Below are 20,280 nucleotides of genomic sequence, written 5' to 3'. Positions count from 1 at the left end.
AATGCCCAATTGCCCCTGAAGGGTCTGCAGCGGCTGAGACGACCACGGCAGAGAAGCAGAACAACAGCAGGCAAATAAGAGAGGCTGTTTTGCTAACTTCCTTTTATGCTATATACCACATTCCAGAAGGAAGGTGAATCAACCCAGTGTAATAGATTTGTGTGAGCAGGGACTTAACAGTGTGACACAACAGAGGTGTGCGCACTGGCAGAGGAAGAGGAGTGGGGGGGGGAGCGCACCGCCCCCATCGTCACGATCCCGGTGGGGTGCCATCGCGGCTAGTCCCGGGGTGGCTTTTTGTAATGTTGGGACTGCCCTGGGAAAATAGGGACATTGCAGTGAATGTGACCATCCACTAAGATAATAATAATAATAATAATAATAATAATAATAATAATAATAATACTCTATAATAAAGTCCAAGTGTCTCTGTGTCCAGTCCCTGTGTCCGTGGGATTGCGCTACTGCGCATGTGCCCCACGGACAGCCGTAGGGACTTGGAACACAGAGCGCTTGCCAGCGCTCGCCCTTGCTCACTCACACGTGCACACGCTCCCCTTTCTCATCGCCACCCGGCTCAGGTCTTGAGCGGGGGGTGTTTTTCCGTACCTCTGAGGGGGGAAGAGGAGGTTGAGCGGCCACTTCTCGCCCCGCTGCCCCTCGCGGGCGTTTCGGGGGGACAGGGACAAGGAGGGGAGCGGGGGAGCGGAGCGGCACCTTAAGAGGGAAAGGGGCAGCGGATAACTTGCCGGCAAGGAGTGACTTTGTGAGGAACCGGTGAGTCATGTGTGTGTGTGTGTGTGTGTGTGTGTGTGTGTGTGTGTCTTTATGTTGCCACAGGGAGGGTCCCTTTCGTGACTCTATGGGTGCTTAAAAATATATACTGTATATATATATATATATATATATATATATATATATATATATATATATTGAGGGAGTGGCGGGGCTTAGCAATTGAATAGCACCCCAAAAAATAAAATTAAAAAGAGGGTTTCAGTAGGCTTCGGTTTCCCTCTTGCTTTGGTGACGGCCGGGTAGAAGTGTTGAAGCGGCCGAGAGGAGGGACTAAGCGGGGGAGGGGGAAGTGCCCGCATCAGAAGCCAGCACTTACCTCCCACGGTGCAGGGAAAGACTGGAAGAGCGTCGCAGCAACGCGCATGCGCAGAGCAGGCATAAAGGGAGGCAGGGAGGTGTGTGGGTGGAGAAAAGAAGGGAGGGGGAGAGCGAGAAAGAGAGAGAGTGGGAATGGGAGGGGGGAATCGCGCGCCACAGTTTCCAAATTTAAAGGAGCTGTTATTACAAATGTTTCACCACATATGTTCTAGCTCCCGTTAATTTAACGGGCTTCATGATACTAGTAATAATAATAATTTATTATTTGTACCCTGCCCATCTGGCTGAGTTTCCCCAGCCACTCTGGGCGGCTTCCAACAAAAGATAAAAAATCAGCTATTAAAAACTAGCTCCAAAAATCAATTTAATATATAGTCCTCAAATAGAGGACATATCAGCTATTAAACTGATAAGAACAGATACTACACTGATCTTCGCCAAAAGGCCGAGAAGTGATAATAATTGAAGGCCTTTTTTCTGGCTGCCCCCATCACTGGCAGAACGCCACTAGGAAAGAAAAAGAGCCTTGTTTGTGGTGGTTTCTTTTCAGAGGAGCATATGTGCATATTGGCATCTGCCACAGAATATACCATTGTGTGAGGCACGATAGTCCTCCAAACTAGGGGTGGGAACCCTTTGGCCCACAGGCCCAAACTGGCCCAACATGGGTCCAAATTTGATGACATATGTGACATCAGGTGTGGGGCAGGCAGACACATGAAGGCTGGATCTACACATGGGGGAACAATGCTATAGAATCATAGAATCATAGAGTTGGAAGAGACCACAAGGGCCATCCAGTCCAACCCCCTGCCAAGCAGGAAACACCATCAAAGCATTCCTGACAGATAAATAAATTAAATGCTGGATCTCTCAGCGGCTTTTGATACCATCAACCATAACATCCTTCTGTCATCTAGAGGGGTTGGGAGCTGGGGGCACTGTTATATAGTGGTTCTGCTCCTTCCTCCTGGGCCGTGTGCAGAAAGTGGTGGGGGAGGATGAGTGCTCAGACCCCTGGGCTCTCACTTGTGGGCTGCCTCGGGGTTCTGTCCTCTTCCCCCATGCTTTTTAACATCTACATGCTGCTGCTGGGAGAGATCATCAGGGGGTTTGGGATGGGTGTTCATCAGTATGCGGATGATACCCAGCTCTACCTCTCTTTCAAATCAGAACCAGTGAAGCCGGTGAAGGTCCTATGTGAGTGCTTGGAGGCAGTTGGAGGATGGATGGCGGCTAACAGATTGAGGTTGAATCCTGACAAGACAGAAGTACTGTTTGTGGGGGACTGGAGGCGGGCAGGTGTGGAGGATTCTCTGGTCCTGAATGGGGTAACTGTGCCCCTGAAGGACCAGGTGCGCAGCCTGGGAGTCATTTTGTACTCTCAGCTGTCCATGGAGGTGCAGGTCAATTTTGTGTCCAGGGCAGCTGTCTATCAGTTCCATCTGGTACGCAGGCTGAGACCCTACCTGCCTGTGGACTGTCTCACCAGAGTGGTGCATGCTCTAGTTATCTCTCGCTTGGACTACTGCAATGTGTTCTATGTGGGGGTACCTTTGAAGGTGACCAGGAAACTACAATTAATCCAGAATGCGGCAGCTAGACTTGTGACTGGGTGCGGCCGCCGAGACCACATAACACCGGTCTTGAAAGATCTACATTGGCTCCCAGTATGTTTCCGAGCACAATTCAAAGTGTTGGTGCTGACCTTTAAAGCCCTAAATGGCCTCAGCCCAGTATACCTGAAGGAGCGTCTCCACCTCCATCGTTCTGCCCAGACACTGAGGTCCAGCACTGAGGGCCTTCTGGCGGTTCCCTCATTGCGAGAAGCCAAGTTGCAGGGAAGCAGGCAGAGGGCCTTCTCGGTAGTGGCGCCCACCCTGTGGAACGCCCTCCCACCAGATGTCAAAGAGAAAAACAGCTACCAGATTTTTAGAAGATAGATTGCTGTATTTTATTTTTCTGTTGGAAGCCGCTCAGAGTGGCTGGGGAAACCCAGCCAGATGGGTGGGGTATAAATAATAAATTATTATTATTATTATTATTATTATTATTATTATTATTATTATTGCAAAAGAAAAAACTCTATGTAAAACTCCATAGACCAAGTTTTGTGCTCTACAGCTCCATCTGGTGTCACATGTTTATAACGCAGTTATAACGATATAATTGACTGAGTGCAGCTGAGTCCCTAGATTGGTTGCACAACTGAGCTTCCCTATGAGGAACTCAGTCGCAAAACCAATCCGTGCAGAAAGTAAGGACTTCAAGTCACCTCCCACCAACTGATGGACAGTGGCTTCAACCTCAGGAACCAGCTGCACAATCAAGTTTCTTAGCTACCTGATCACATTTCTTGTGGGGAACTCAGTTGTGCAGCTGATCAATGCGAAAATCAGGTTTCAAGTCACCTCCTGTCAGCCGACCCCCAAGAGGGGGTGGGGAGGGGTGAAGATTGCGACAAAAAAATATTCAAAGAACGGATAATATTGAAATAAAATCCGATTTTTTTTGGAAGGTGAGCGAAAGAAAAATATCAGAAATAAGCTCAGAGAAGTATGTTCCAATAAATTTTGCCCCTGTTCTGGTATTTATAGCTTAGTCCTTCAAAATGTTTTCTAATGCTGGCTTATTATAAAACGTCCTTCTGGAGATCTCCATCAGTTTCAAGAACCAGTTTTCTTCACAGCAATTTAGTGAGAATGGTGTGTTTGTGTGTGTGTGTGTGTGTGTGTGTGTGTGTGAGCGCGCGCCTTTTTTAAAGAACAAAAACGAAAACCCCAACTTTTATTTCCTTTTACTTTCCAGTTGAAAAGTCTCTATGGTTAGCTGTTGACAATGTGACTGTGATGGGTTTCTTTGGCTTTTTTTTATTTTGAAACAGAGGTGATAATTAATCTTCCCACATTCAAGCACTGCAAACACATTTCAATTTCAAATGAGATAAGAGCGGAGCTGGAAAACGCCCACACTTACAATGGTAGGCAGCTTCGTACCACACATTGTAACTGGCCTGAAATTCTCTTCGTGACATTGACATTATCAACAGTGAGCTTGTGGAGCTGTATATCTAATAGGCAATCTTCACAACAATAGCCTGAGAAGTAATGTGGGAGCGGCAGCGGCAGAAATGCACAATCAAAGGAAATGAGGCAGGTTAATATTAGGGCACTTTCAGGTGTGACTGCCGCACGCCCAGCAGAACTGTTGTTTCCTTGCTTCCACTCTGCTGCTGATGGGGAGGAGTTCAGAACTGAAACACCACAATCCTATGAAATTCACCTCTCCCCATTTTGTGATGCTGTTCTCCATCCATAAGGTAAAGGTAAAGGGTAAAGGGACCCCTGACCATTAGGTCCAGTCGTGACCGACTCTGGGGTTGCGACGGCTTAGGACCCTCGTACCTACGGGACCGCCTCTCCCGGTATGACCCACAGAGGACATTACGGTCCACAAATAATAACATATTGGAGATCCCGAGTCACAAGGTGGCTCAGTACTGGCCCCGACCTGGTGGAACGCTCTGTCTCAGGAGACTAGGGCCCTGCGGGATTTGTCATCTTTTCGTAGGGCCTGCAAGACAGAGCTGTTTCGTTTGGCCTTCGGACTGACGCAGTCTGACCCCACGGTTACCCTCCCCTAAGGTTTTATTTATAATGGTTTTATCTTATTCGTAGATTTTTAATTTTAAAATTGAATTTTAACATTGTATTATTCTGTTGTTTTAACTGAATTGTTTCTTTTATATTTGTGTTGATATTATTTGTTGTTAGCCGCCCTGAGCCCGGTCTTGACTGGGAAGGGCGGGGTATAAATAAAAATTATTATTATTATTATTATCTCGCATTATTGGCCGAGGGAGCCGGCGTACAGCTTCCAGGTCATGTGGCCAGCACGACAAAGCCGCTTCTGGAAAACCAGAGCAGCACATGGAAACGCCGTTTACCTTCCCGCTGTAGCGGTTCCTATTTATCTACTTGCATTTTGACGTGCTTTCGAACTGCTAGGTTGGCAGGAGCTGGGACCAAGCAACGGGAGCTCACCCCGTCACAGGGATTCAAACCGCCAACCTTCTGATCAGCAAGCCCTGGGCTCAGTGGTTTAACCCACAGCGCCACCTGGGTCCCTTCCTCCATCCATATAATATGCAAAGCAATCCATTCCAAAACCAAAGCGTTCCAAAACCGAGGCGCACTTTCCCATGGAAAATAATGCAAAACGGATTAATCCGTTCCAGGCTTTTAAAAGCAACCCCTAAAGCAGCAATTTAACATGAATTTTACTATCTAACGAGACCATTGACTCATAAAATGAAAGCAATAAACAATGTACTGCAGTCACACAATCAATTCATCAGTAGCTGAACTGGCTTCCACACAGTTACAAAAAAGAAAACAAAAAGAGCCGCAGAAACGAAAAAGCAAAATAGCAGAAACAGACAGACGTCAGCTTAACATTCAAAAGTGTGGAACTCAAAATGGAAGTGCAACATTCAAAATGGACCACGTTCGGCTTCCGAAAAAAGTTCGCAAACTGGAACACTTACTTTCGTGTTTGCAACAATTGGGTTCCAAGTTGTTTGAGTACCAAGGCGTTTGAGAACCAAGGTACCACTGTATTAGGAAAAAACTTAAAGCTTGCATCATAGAGGCCTTGTATACCTTTCTTACAAAGGAGTTTGACAACCTGTGGGCCAACACCAAAAGAGCCCTATCTCTCATGCCTGCCCATCAAATTTGCTTGAGCATATTTGGAAGATTCATACAGGTAAAAGCAATCCTTCAGGTAGCTCAGTCCCAAACCATTTAGGGCAGATGCTTCAGAGGTGATGCTCTCCAGATGTTAACGGACTACAATCTCATCATCCCTGACCGTTGGCTACACTGGCTGTGGCTGATGGGAGTTGTAGTTCAACTATGTCCGGAGAGCACCATGTCGGTGACCCCTGAGTTCATGGCTTAAAAGATCAGAATGAACATTTTGGACATTTCTGCAATCTCCCTGTGCTCACCTGGAACAGGTGGAATATTATCTACTGCATGGGGCACCATTGCTGCATCATTATGTAACTATGGTTTTTGAAAACCGCCTTCTGCAAGATGAATTAAATCAAGGCAGGGCAATAATTCCCCTTCAGATGTATGGGTTTCAGATTTATGCACTGGGAAAATTTCATGCTGGAGAAAGTTAATTTGCTGTGATGCTTTTAAAAATTTCCCTTTGCCAAATTATATTTTAGCTTTAGACTAGGTCTTTTTTTAAAAAAAAATATAGGTCAGTTTTTCGTTTTTAATTTACAGTATTTGTTTACAACTACATGAGAAAACAAGGAATGCACCCAATGCCATCTGTTTACGTTCTTCCATGAAGGGCTTTTGCATATTTTCACCCGAAAGAAATTAGTCTAAATGATGTTGCAATTTTCTCTAAAATGCTCCATAATTTCACAGTGTCCCTGCTAACGTGCCTTTATAATAAGCCCAAATGATTGCAAATTGCAAGCCGTGCTGTCTAATATTCAGGAACCTGCTGAAAAGAGGATACGGTTGTCTGTCTTGGCATGGGAGACAAAAAATAAAAATAGCTTTAAAAGGATTTCCTAGACTTTGGAAGCAGGAAATTCCCTACTTAAAGAAGACGCCCACCCATGAAACGAAACCCCCAGAATTCTGGGATAATAAGATCAATGGCTACAAGGAGAACCAAAATTGTATACATAAAATATCTTTGAATGCCACCTTGGAACGTTTCCAGATGAAAGTTTTGCAAACGTCATTGTTCATTGGAATAGCATTCATGAAAGCTATAAGCTACATTGGGATTATGACTCTTTCTGCGCTGATCCCTGCTGGTCTTAGCGGGTTAATGGATCAATGTGTGTTGCACAGTTTAAATCTGCTACTATCATGCATTATTTCTACAGCTGAAGTGCCTTGTTTCCTGATTCTGACATAGGGATATAGGCTTGTATTGTACAAACAGAAGATGTGGCAAAATGGTTAATGGACTTCATTCAGCCTGCAAATGGCAGATTGCACAAGGTGTGCCGGGACAGCGAGAAGTATTCGAACATACCTTTAAAGGTAAAGGTACCCCTGACCATTAGGTCCAGTCACAGATGACTCTGGGGTTGCAGAGCTCATCTCACTTTACTGGTTGAGGGAGCCGGCATTTGTCCGCAGTTTTTCCAGGTCATGTGGCCAACATGACTACGCCGCTTCTTGTGGAACCAGAGCAGAGCACAGAAACACCATTTACCTTCAGACCGGAGCGATACCTATTTATCTACTTGCACTTTGACATGCTTTCGAACTGTTACCTTACATACCTTACAGGCCTTCAAAGTTGTTGTTGTTGTTGTTTAGTTTAGTCGTGTCCGACTCTTCGTGACCCCATGGACCAGAGCACGCCAGGCACTCCTGTCTTGCACTGCCTCCCACAGTTTGGTCAAACTCATGTTTGTAGCTTCGAGAACACTGTCCAACCATCTCGTCCTCTGTTGTCCCCTTCTCCTTGTGCCCTCAATCTTTCCCGACATCAGGGTCTTTTCCAGGGAGTCTTCTCTTCTCATGAGGTGGCCAAAGTCTTGGAGCCTCAGCTTCACGATCTGTCCTTCCAGTGAGCACTCAGGGCTGGTTTCCTTAAGAATGGATAGGTTTGATCTTCTTGCAGTCCATGGGACTTCAAAGTAGGCCCCCTCTAATACAATGTACCGTTGACAACGTTCATAGAACTGTTGGTAACTTCTGGAGAAGTCCTCTTTTTGTACTGCTTTCAGTTCCCTCATCACAGCAGCTTGGAAGTGTGAAATGTTGGGAAATCTGTGCCCTTTCAGTGCAGATTTCAGTTTTTGGGGAAAAGAAATCCGATGAATCCAGATTGGGAGAACATGGAGGGTGGGACAACTCAGTAACCCCAGTAACGATTTTACGTGGAATATGCAATTCTTCCGCCATCATTTGGACAGACAAACACCGTTCCCACATCAATAACTCACAAACTCTGCTGACATTTGCCGCCGTTCTGCTTGTTGACGGTCTGCCAGACCAAGGGTCAACTTCGATGGTTTGCTGCCCTTCATGGAAACACTTAAACCGCTCATACGCTGTCTTTTGAGTTACAGCTTCATCTCCGTAAACAACTGTGAGCGTTTCGCGGGTTTCCGATGCCAATTGTATGTTCGAATATTTCTCGCTGTCCGATTTCTGTGACCATTCACCGAACTTTCCGGTCACACCTTGTATAAGTGCCTGTTTCCCATATTTTAAATTTTAAGATCCAGTTTGGTCCAAAGGGATTCACTCCAGGAACAGTTTTTGGTTTGGGTGTGGCTTACATGACATGGCTTCTCTCCATCCTTAAGTGTGGAGGGGAAAATCCACTCCTGTCCTAGCTGCGGGGAGCAGGTTTCTACCCAAATCTGCCAAGCTACACAGACATATAGGTGAAGGAAAATTGAATGAAGACAAAGCTGAAAGGCCCAGTGCCATAGCAGTTTATAGACCTAAATCTGGCAGCGCTCTTTGGAGACTACCACTTTTTTAAAAAGTCACAGTAAACCTGTTGTATGTATCACTTCACAGTGTCAGCACCCAGCCTCTGTTTGCTATTGCAATGGGGGAAGCACCTTAAAAAGCAAAATATCAAGATAAACAACCCGATATGTTAGTCTCGCACAGCATGCTCTCCTTTTGCGTATGCAGAGAGAAACATTCATCGCTTCTGACACTGTCGGATAACAATGTCAGAATAGAGGTATTTAAGTTCCCTTTTATAACCTGCATTTTTGGAGCTGTCATTCTGAAATAGTGATGGGTGGGGGGAGACAAAAGGGGAAAGCTGAAAATTGTGGTGCCTCCTTTAAGGGCTGAGGGCTTGGGGGGGGGCTTTTTTGTAATCATAGTGACGGGAAATGTGTTTAAATTCTGTAATGTGTCTCTCTACTCGGTGTAGTACTCTTTCTATCAAGGTGCTAATTTCCTTGCCTCCAGTGACAAAAAATAAAAGCGACACTTTCTTAAACCCAGCTGTTAGGGTATCAAAGGAAGCCAAATGAAAGGAAGAAATGAAGCGAGTTTGGGGGGGTGAGGGGGGGAGAGGGGGGTAGAGGAAACAACACGAGTGATAATGAAATGAAAAATTAAACTAGAAAATGCAAATTAGGAAGTGGCTAGAAACAGTGAAATGACGCTTTCTAGTCACCTGCCTTATGCAACATGGCTAAATATGACTCCTTTTCTTTCCATGTCAATCAGTGTCATGGCCCATCTCATTCTTTAATGAACGCACCAAATGATGATATATAGCCACTGAAACCCCAGAAGATGCAATCTCTTGCCTAGCTGTTATCTCTGGAGAAACATTTACTCCATTGCAAGGTGCTTTACAAGTGGCTAGCAGCAAGAAGGGAAGGGGCCAAGCTGTGCTTGTATCACAGGCCTGGCATCAACTTCGCTTCCACTGAAATTGCCTCTGTTCACTTCATGATTTCTTCAGCCCACAATCACAAATGCCCTGCATGGTGACCTACATGAAATATCTCTGCCACTCTTGTCAGGTTCTTCTAAATTGGAAGATAAGGCTTAATCAGATTTGGAAGGCTCTCTCTAAGTCAGCCCCATCACTCTTTCACTGTGTGAGCCAAAGACTATTGGGAAAGATCCTTTAAGATCATAGGTAGCTTCCTAGCAGGGGCAAAACCAATAGCATGACCAGGCTGTACAACCTTCATAAGGTCTCAGAAGGGCTTTGCACCATACCTGCCAAGTCTCCCGCTGAAAAATGCGGGATCAGCAGTGGCGCTGCACCAGAAGTTGCGTAGAAGCAACTTCCGGGGCCGCTCTTCCCATGTGTGGGCACCGGAAATCGGGCAGAGCGGCACCGGAAGTCACTTCTACGCATGCCCGGCGGCCATCTTGGTGGTGGCCACATGGCGGTGGTCATCTTGGTGGTGGCTGTAAGGTGGCGGTTGTCACCAAGATGACCACCGCCATGTGGCCACCACCAAGATGGCCGCCGGGCATGCGTAGAAGTGACTTCCGGTGCCGCTCTGCCCGGTTTCCGGTGCCCACACATGGGAAGAGCGGCACCCAAAATGGAGGCTCCCTGGCAGGTAGGAAAACCGGGGGATTTCCGGGATTTTTCTCCATTCGGGAGAACAGTGGGAAACGGATTAAAATCCGGGGGTTTCCCACGAAAAACGGGATACTTGGCAGCTAAGCTTTGCACTGTTCTCCTTGCTAAGGATAGGAAGCTTTCAGCCAGTGTCCAGGATCCTGATTAGCTCTGCCCTTTTCAGCTACTCTGATTCTGCTATATTGGCTGAGTCTGGGTACTGCTATTATTATTATTATTATTATTATTATTATTATTATTATTATTATTATTTTATTTATACCCCACACATCTGGCTGGGTTTCCCCAGCTACTCTGGGCGGCTCCCAATAGAACACTAAAAACAGAATAAAACTTCAAACACTAAAAACTTCCCTAAACAGGGCTGCCTTCAGATGTCTTCTAAAAGTCAGATAGTTGTTTATTTCCTTGACATCTGATGGGAGGGCGTTCCACAGGGCGGGCGCCACTACCGAGAAGGCCCTCTGCCTGGTTCCTGTAACCTCACTTCTCGCAGTGAGGGAACCTCCAGAAGGTCTTTGGAGCTGGACCTCAGGGTCCGGCCTGAATGATGGGGGTGGCCCTTACCAGTTAGCAGTTAGAATTCTATTAACATAGGTGCAAACATACGGGTTTTCTATTCTTGTTTTGTTTGACTGTTTATTTAAATAATATATTATTAACTTAAAAATGAATATATAATTCGCATGGCGGGGCCTATTAGCTAGCTCCAGTGGGACCATTAATTTACCTCCCAGCCAATTCCCAGAGCAGAGTAAGGATGGGTTGTTGGACAGATAGATCTCCCAACTTTCAAGGTGATGGCTATATTAATCCGCTTACAAAACTAAACATTTGAATGTACTATGCTATAACCTGTTTCACCAATATCAGAAATGCAGACAATAGTAGGTTGGTCATGTTTCTGCTGCTCGGTAAACAATCATGCATTTCTATCCTGAGAAAGCTGGGGGGGGGGGGACACGACAGTTCTGCAGCTTTTTTTAAAAAAATGGCTCAGCTTAAATAAAGAAAAACTAGTAGTCTGTTAATTAGCCCCAGTGATGTTACTAATCCTCAGAGAAGTTTTGCAGTTGTATTTTAATTGTTTGCCAATGTTTTGGTAAAGCAAAGGATTATTGAGTTATACAAATAAATTCCATTTAATGCATAGGTCACTGTGTCAGCCCTTCTAACTGCCCCTATTTTCCAGGGGTGTCCCTGATTTAGAGAAGCCATGCCAGTTTCTGATTTGATCCCAGGATGTCCCGCTTTCCCTTAGGACATCCCTATTTTCATCAGAGAATTGTCGGAGGGTATGGAGTTATCCGACCCCTGAGCCATCTGAAGGCAGCCCTGTATAGAGAAGTTTTTTAATGTCTAATATCTTATTATGTGATATATGTGTGTGTGTGTGTGTGTGTGTGTGTGTGTGTGTGTTGGAAGTCACCCAGAGTGGCAAATTCATCAGATGGGTGTGGTATAAATAGTAAAATTATTCTTCTTCCTCTTCTTCTTCTTCTTCCTCTTCCTCTTCCTCTTCCTCTTCCTCTTCCTCTTCCTCTTCCTCTTCCTCTTCTTCTTCCTCCCCTGTGGCTTGATGGAGGAAGAAGAGGAAGAAGACTCTCATGAGAAGAGAAGACGCCCTGGAAAAGACCCTGATGTTGGGAAAGATGGAGGGCACAAGGAGAAGGGGACGACAGAGGACAGGATGGTTGGACAATGTTCTCGAAGCTACGAACATGAGTCTGACCAAACTGCGGGAGGCAGTGCAAGACAGGAGTGCCTGGCGTGCTCTGGTCTATGGGGTCACGAAGAGTCGGACACGACTAAATGACTAAACAACAACAACATGTGAGCTGGAACTGGTCTGTGACCAAGATAAATTTCTTCTTCTTCTTCTTCTTCTTCTTCTTCTTCTTCTTCTTCTTCTTCTTCTTCTTCTTCTTCTTCTTCTTCTTCTTCTATAGGACATCCCTATTTTCTCCAGAGAAATGGTAGTAAAAGGGGGCATGTTGAAACAGAACCAAAATTGGGCTTGCCGGAATGCAATTTGCAAAGCCTAGCTCAGACCACAGGGGGAGAACTCCCTTGGTGTGCTCGTAAAATCCTACATTACTTGTTTCGCCCTAAGTATCTCCCACAGTCAGTCGCGACGATGATGATGGGGGAAGGCTAGAGATATATTAGTGCCAACCCACCCCCTCCAGTTACTGGCATAGTATGTCTTGAAGCTGGTCATATCCCCAAGAGTATTTGCAGGTCAATAATTTGATATCTCCAGCAAGACAAGATGAAGACACACGTCTTTCCACCAGGACCAGCAGCACGAGCTACTTAAATCTGCATTATACAGTTTTGGAATAAATCATGCATTTGCGCCTGGCATCTATAGTCTAAATAATTCATTTGGTTTAAATTCTGTCTAAATATCCTTTTCACCTATAATTTGTGAAAAAAGAAAGCTCTTGACAGACCAAAAAGAAAAAACCCGAACAGAAATAAACTGAATAATCAGGGAGACGAGGGGTGTTGTTTTTGAAAGAGAGCGAAGAACGGAACAGGCTCACATGCCAAATGCACTACTAATTTATTCAGTGTTACAAAACTCTGTCAGCATAGGTTGAACATTTTGAGATGAATGAGGTGCATGATTCATATATTGAATAGCTTGTTTACAGAGCGCTTGGGCCCATCGAAGATATGGCACGGCATGTCCCTCCCCACTGCCTCTTCGGTTGCAGTTTCCTGACGTCTTTTCCTGGAAGTGACAGTTAAATATCTTTGGCTTTGGGCAAATAGGCACTTTCAATTTTGCAGGTTGGTCGGGATGGGGGCAATTGAAAGACCAGGACATGTTGACCAATCTAGACAGCATCTTAAAAAGCAGAGACGCCTGCTTCTTGGGAGAAAAGCGATGACAAACCTTGACAGCATCTTAAAACCCAGAGACATCACCTTGCCAACAAAGGTCCATATAGCTAAAGCTATGGTTTTCCCAGTAGTGATGTATGGAAGTGAGAGCTGGACCATAAAGAAGGCTGATCGCTGAAGAATTGATGCTTTTGAATTATGGTGATGGAGGAGACTCTTGAGAGTCCCATGGACTGCAAGAAGATCAAACCTATCCATTCTGAAGGAAATCAGCCCTGAGTGCTCCCTGGAAGGACAGATCGTGAAGCTGAGGCTACAATACTTTGGCCACCTCATGAGAAGAGAAGACTCCCTGGAAAAGACCCTGAGGTTGGGAAAGATTGAGGGCACAAGGAGAAGGGGACGACAGAGGACGAGATGGTTGGACAGTGTTCTTGAAGCTACGAACATGAGTCTGACCAAACTGCGGGAGGCAGTGGAAGACAGGAGTGCCTGGCGTGCTCTGGCCCATGGGGTCACATAGAGTCAGACATGACTAAATGACTAAACAACAACAAACTAAGATTAGGAAGGCTCAGAGATCATTTTTAGGCAATCTTTTGTGGCTGAGATGCCACTGAAGTTCACGCAAGCCTCACTTGGAAATATTTGTTTTATTTATTTTCATTTGTTACATCTATATGCCATCCTTATCTTCTGAGGAGCTCAACGTGGCTTACATGGTTTTCCTCTACCCCATTTCATTCTCACAACAAGGCTAAGAGATGTGAGGCTAAGAGATGGTGACTGACTCCAAGGGCACCCAGCCAGCAGCAGGGCTGAGTGGGGATTCGAACCCTGGCCTCCCAAGTCCTAGTGCGACACTTTAACCCATCACACCACACTGGCTCAAACTTAGAGAGCTCCAAAAGAAGTGCTGGGCTGAAAGATTCAGTCTCAGTGATTATGATTAATTTCAGGGGATGGAACAGAATGGCCCTGAAAACTACATAAAACTTCAGGGGGCACTTTTGAGGCCTCTTACAACAACAACAACAACAACAACAACAACAACAACAACAACAACAACAACAATTTATTACATATACACCGCCCATCTGGCCGGGCCACCCCAGCCACTCTGGGCAGCTTCCAACAGGATATTAAAAACACAATAAAACATCAAGCATTAAAACTTTCCTAAACGTAAGAATTGGCCAGTGGAGGCTGCTATCTTTTCCACTGAGACTGTCCCCTTGTTATGGTGTGTGTTTCAATCCCATTTTCAGCTTCAAGTAAGAATATGACTTTGAGTACAATATCCTGATATTTATAAATAAATAAAACAAATCTTTTTTAAAATAGTATTATTCCCCCAAAACCAACAAAATAACACCCCCCACCCAGGGATTGTGAATGAAATTTGTATTGTGTATGTATGTATAATTTTAATTTTCATTCAACTACATTGGTTCCCCTTTTATTTCATTATTCCTGTATGCTATGGAAGTACATGTTACTGACAATAAAGAATTTATTTTGAAAACTTTCTCTGCACCATGCATCAATTTATGCATCTCTATGTGTACGGGACGTGGGTGGCGCTGTGGGCTAAACCACAGAGCCTAGGGCTTGCCGATCAGAAGGTCGGCGGTTCGAATCCCCATGACGGGGTGAGCTCCCATTGCTCAGTCCCTGCTCCTGCCAACCTAGCAGTTTGAAAGCACGTCAAAGTGCAAGTAAAAACCGCTACAGCAAGAAGGTAAACGGTGTGTTCCGTGTGCTGCTCTGGTTCGCCAGAAGTGGCTTTGCCATGCTGGCCACATGACTTGGAAGCTGTACGCCAGCTCCCTTGGCCAATAATGCGAGATGAGCGCCGTAACCCCAGAGTTGGTCACGACTGGACCTCGGTTTAAGTACACAATTGGTTCCGGAAGTCTGTACCAGGGCCGTCTTAAGCCCATCCAGCGCCCTGGTGCTAGGTCCCTCCAGCGCCCCCCTCCAGAGCCTCTCCAAGGGCCCGGGAGTGCCAAGCGGACAGTGGCAGCAGCAGGAGGCCACCTCTGATGACTCCACACTGCGCCTCCTCGTTTCCCCAGCACTGGGTTCTGCTCAGTCAAGCTTCGCCACCAGCGCGCGCACCGCGGGACCAGCAAGAGCTGGTGGCGAAGCTGGACTGAGCGGAACCCAGCGCTGGGGAAACGAAAAGGACGCGCAGCGCGAAGTCCTCGGAGAAGGAGTGCAGTCCTGGCCAGATCGCCGGAACCCTGTGCTCACTTGGTGCCCTTCCAGTGCCCTCCAGCGCCCAGCGCCGTGGTTCTCCGCGCCACTAGCCTCTATGGCTAGGACGGGCCTGGTCTGTACTTAACCTGAAGCGTACTTAACCTGAAGCAAACTTTCCCATTGAAAGTAATGGAAAGTGAATTAATCTGTTCCAGACGGGTCCGCGGAGTACTTAAACTAGTACTCAAACCGAAGCGTACTTAAACCGAGGTATGACTGTGCCTTTATCATGTGTACACTCACTTGTTTTTCTTAAGAAAAATGCCTCAAATGTCATAAAATTGGCTTGTAGGGGAACTGCTCTGGTCCCAAGACCATTTCGCGTGTCCTCCTTTCCTGCACCTCTCCAGATGTGTAATATTTTCGACATATATTGACCAGCATTGTACACAGAATTCCAAGTATGGTTGCCACACAGATTTGGGCATAGGCATTTTTATATTGGTCGTTTTTATTTTCAATCCCTTTCCTAATGGTCTCTAGCATGGACTCGGCCTTTTTCACTGCTGCATCTCTCTGGGTCAACATTTTTGCTAAATTATCTGCCACATCCACAAAATCTCTTTCCTGGTCAGTCAGCATGACAGCTCAGACATCATCAGTGCAGTCAGGATTATTATTTTTTTCTTCTCCAAAGGGCATCATTTTTTTGCACTTAAATTCAAAGGAGGAGAATGTTGGAAACATTGCAAGGTGGAATTTGGAATGTTGCTTTTATAGAGGAAGCTAACAGGAGATTTGGGTTACAGGTAGGTAGCCGTGTTGGTCTGAGTCGAAACAAAATAAAAAAACTCCTTCAATAGCACCTTAAAGACCAACTAAGTTTTTGTTCAGTCGGCATTGTCACTTCCCCCTTACCTTATCCTATTGTCCACCTGTTGCTCAAACCCACCTTTAGAGATGCCCAAAATAGATTGCTTCTTGAGATCAGTGGGTTCTCATTTTCAGGACTTTTTCTTCTTCCCCTGATGTCTCTGATACTTGGAAAAACTGAAAGAAGGTGGGGGGGGAGCTTTCTTTTTTAACACTTGCAAACTTCTAGTTAAACAGTAGGTGAATCTTGGCAGTGCTTAAAATGCAAAGTTTTATACGTATTTGTGCCGCCGTCGTCCCCCACCCCAGACTGGGGGGAAAAAATGTAATGAGGTGCAGGTGTTTGTGAGTCAATTTTGTTTATATCACTCCCTGATTGGCTCCATTAATTTTTGTGCTAAAAAGTAGTGACATGATGTTTTCAGGAAGAGGAAAAGGCAGGTGGTTATAATTGCTCAGAAAGAGCACCCCATGTTTTTGTGGTTCGGAATATTTGCACATTTCCCCGCTTATTATGTAGGTTTGACTTTGCCATGTGACATCTCCCAGTTCTCTCAATTCCCTCTTAAAAAGTGCATATTTTCCTCAATCAACTTTGAAATTGTTTCCAAACGAGACCAATCTTGCCTCCAGCCCCTGCCCTTAATTTGTGGGCAAACATACAAGCTAAGGCATACTTAAATTCTTTTGATTTTGCATGTGGAGGTCCCCAAAACCACACCTCAAATAACTCACACCATAGACAGAATTTTTGTTTAATGGTTTTTGGCATGAATTTGGCCACAACTTTTATTGAAATACAAATATAAAATAAGTGAGTGGTTGCGTAGGCATTGGGTCACCTAAGGACAGAATAAACTCGCCTTGTCAACAAGGGGAAACCCTACAGGGAGAGACAGGGAGTCGGGTGCATAGGCCCTCCCCTCTCCCCTCAGGCTCCCAGGGTTATGGACACTGCATAGAGCCCCTGTATTCCTGACCGGAATTTCCCCAACATGCAGGCATTAACTTAAAGGGCCAACACAGTCAACAAGACCCCATATACAACCAATAACCAATGCCTAACCGCCAACCTTACAAGTTGTGACTATTTGCTATGCAGTAGGCAAAAAACAGATGGCACCAGCCAATCAGCCAAATGGAAAAATTCCTACCAGGCCCCTGAATACAGGCGACCCCATGAGAGGCACAGCAATGTCAACACAGAGGCCTAAAAACAGCGGAGGGAGGGTGGGGATCCGAAAACGCAGCCAAAGAGAAAGAGAAACCTTTCTTTTTGGCTTAAATACCCAAGGGGCTGACCTACCAACTTGCAACGGACAAATTTGCCCAACAACAAACAGCCAGGGACCTATCAGATGGTGACCAGTGACCACCTTTGCAACTCAGGAGTGGTTTGCTAAGCCCCCACCACAAATCGTGCTCACCATGATGGTGAACCCACAATACGTAACGTACTATTGGCTTTAAGTTCATGATAAGTTTGCCACATCACATTCTGAAGACTCTTCCCATCTCATGAAGAGTCCCCCATCCCCAGAAAAGGTTGTACCAATCGCTTATCCTGCCCCTCACATCCTCCAGTGCTATTTGAGGCCCAGGGCAGTGGAGACGGTCAACCTCTTGGTCTTCATTCTTTGTGCAGAACCCAGAGGCTACATTGAGGAAAAGGAACGTTCCTATGATTTCTCCCTGTGGGGAGAAAAGCAACTGGCTGTGGATTTTAAGCAGATGCTCATCAGAAGGGGAAAGTGAGAAGCAGGCCTTGCCCCCAGCAATTTCTCTCCTCCTGATTTCACCCAGCTGTGGCTAAAAAAGAAAAAAAAAGTCAGAAGGAAGAATCACAGAACTTCCTGCCATGTGTAGCTTGGCCCTAACTTCGCAGTGGTATTCCTGCTTTCAGGCAAAATTCTGCTGTGGCCAAAATTTTGAAAATGGATAGCACTTACTGGGCCTCAGTTGCTGTGATCTCAGGGCCCTTTCTGTTCTCCTTAGTTTTACAGTTGCTGTAGGTGTTATATATACAGTGGTACCTCTACTTACGAATTTAATGCGTTCCGAACGCACATTCGTAAGTCGGAAAAAATTGTAAGTCGAATCCCATAGGAATGCATTGGGAGAAAAAAAAATCGTAAGTAGAAACAACCCTATCTAAAAATTCGTAAGTAGAAAAAATCCTATCTAAACTGCATCCAAGATGGCAGACGGAGCTCCATTCGTAAGTAGAAACATTCGTAAGTAGAGTTATTCGTAAGTAGAGGTACCACTGTAACATAGGTTGCCAGACTCAATAGTGGACAGGACTTCTGTGCCTTTAATTGCCCTGCTCTCTTTTGAGTCTGGAAACCTTAAAGAGAAACCAGCAGACCCTTTGCTTGGAAATTAAACAAAGGGTCTGCTGGTTTCTCTTTAAGGTTTCCAGACTCAAAAGAGAGCAGGGCAATTAAAGGCACAGAGGTCCTGTCCTCTATTGAGTCTGGCAACCCTATGCTGAGCCAAGACTGGAAGAGGGGGGAAAACCAGCACCAACAGGTTCATTATGCCTCAGAAGCATTGGTCCCATGGCACTTTATCATCCTGTGGGTTAGCTCTAAATGCTGTCCAATAACAAACACAGAGCATCTCTATACCTTGGCATTATAGTTCAGGAAAGGAACGGAAGAATGCCGGGGCTGGCCACAAGGCATTTTAAAATGGCAGGCAGGCATCTTAGGGGAGGACCTAGAAATTCTACCTTGGCACTAAGCAAAAAGAGAGAGAAGAAAAAAGTAGGTCAAAGGAGAAATATTTCACTCCCCTCTTCTGAGCTCTGCATATTTCTGGCCAACATGATAGAGAACCCCTAGACAGGCAATGGTCCAATGTCAAGATATAGTATGGGGAAAGTCACAAATGGGACCTTTCTCAATAGCAATAAGTCACATTGCTGCTGCTTACCGGGAAGTAAAGGAATGGCAAAATGTCAGCAAGCTTGGCATAGTGTAAATGCAATGGAAGTGGCAGAGTCTACATACGCTCCAACATTTCCCCGATTTTCATAGGAACGTCCCATTCCATAATAATAATTTTGTAGTGTATTTTTTATCTCAGCTGGAAGCCACCCAGAGTGGTTGGGGAAACCCAGCCAGATGGGCGGGGTACAAATAAATTATTTATTATTATTATTATTATTATTATTATTATTATTATTATACCCCACACATCTTCCTGGGTTGCCCCAGCCACACTGGGCAGCTTCCAACATATATAAAAACATAATAAAACATTAAAAAAAAATTCCCTATACAGGATTGGCGTGCTCTGGTCCATAGGGTCACAAGGAGTCGGACACAACTAAACGACTAAACAACATACAGGATTGCCTTCTGATGTCTCAGAGGTTGGATAACTCATATCCTCCAACATTTCTCCAAAGAAAATAGGAAAAGTGGGACGTTCCGGGATCAAATCAGAAACCAGGATGGCTTCTCTAAATCAGGGATGTCCCTGGAAAATAAGGACACTTGGAGGGTCTGAGCCTCTCCAGAGCTTCTGCCCTTGCAAGGCACCATCCTTGTCGCCACCTTGCCCTGTCCCCCTACCTCCCAGTAAGCACCGGTGGTCCAATTGACCAGAGGTCAGATAAGTAGCATCCCCCCCCCCATCATGCCATCCACTGCTGTTCATTAGAATTTGGGCCTAGATTTGGATCAAATTAGACCCAGCCACAAAGACGGCACACTTCTCTTGGTTTGTGCGCCAGATAATTAATTCCCATTACAGTGCGGGTGGCACTGTGGGTTAAACCACTGAGCCTAGGGCTTGCTGATCAGAAGGCCGGCAGTTCGAACCCCCCCAATGAGGTGAGCTCCCATTGCTCGGTCCCTGAGCCTGCCCACCTAGCAGTTCGAAAGCACGTCAAAGTGCAAGTAGATAAATAGCGGGAAGGTAAATGGTGTTTCCGTGCGCTGCTCTGGTTCATCAGAAGCGGCTTTGTCATGCTGGCCACATGACCCGGAAGCTGTATGCCGGCTCCCTTGGCCAATAACGCGAGATGAGCGCTGCAACCCCAGAGACGGTCACGACTGGACCTAATGGTCAGGAGTCCCTTCCCTTTACCTT

At 45.6% G+C, this 20,280-nt stretch overlaps 1 non-coding gene across 1 annotated transcript; it reads right to left on the bottom strand.

Moving 5' to 3' along the window:
• Nucleotides 1-1,383: 1,383 nt before the first annotated feature.
• LOC118075515 (U2 spliceosomal RNA) lies at nucleotides 1,384-1,573 on the bottom strand. The gene has a single exon (XR_004691392.1). It is a non-coding gene; the product is annotated as a U2 spliceosomal RNA (small nuclear RNA).
• Nucleotides 1,574-20,280: the final 18,707 nt, after the last annotated feature.

Source organism: Zootoca vivipara, chromosome 16 (genome assembly GCF_963506605.1).
Source record: "Zootoca vivipara chromosome 16, rZooViv1.1, whole genome shotgun sequence".
NCBI lineage: Eukaryota > Metazoa > Chordata > Lepidosauria > Squamata > Lacertidae > Zootoca > Zootoca vivipara.
This window is presented reverse-complemented; position numbering and strand designations above follow the sequence as displayed.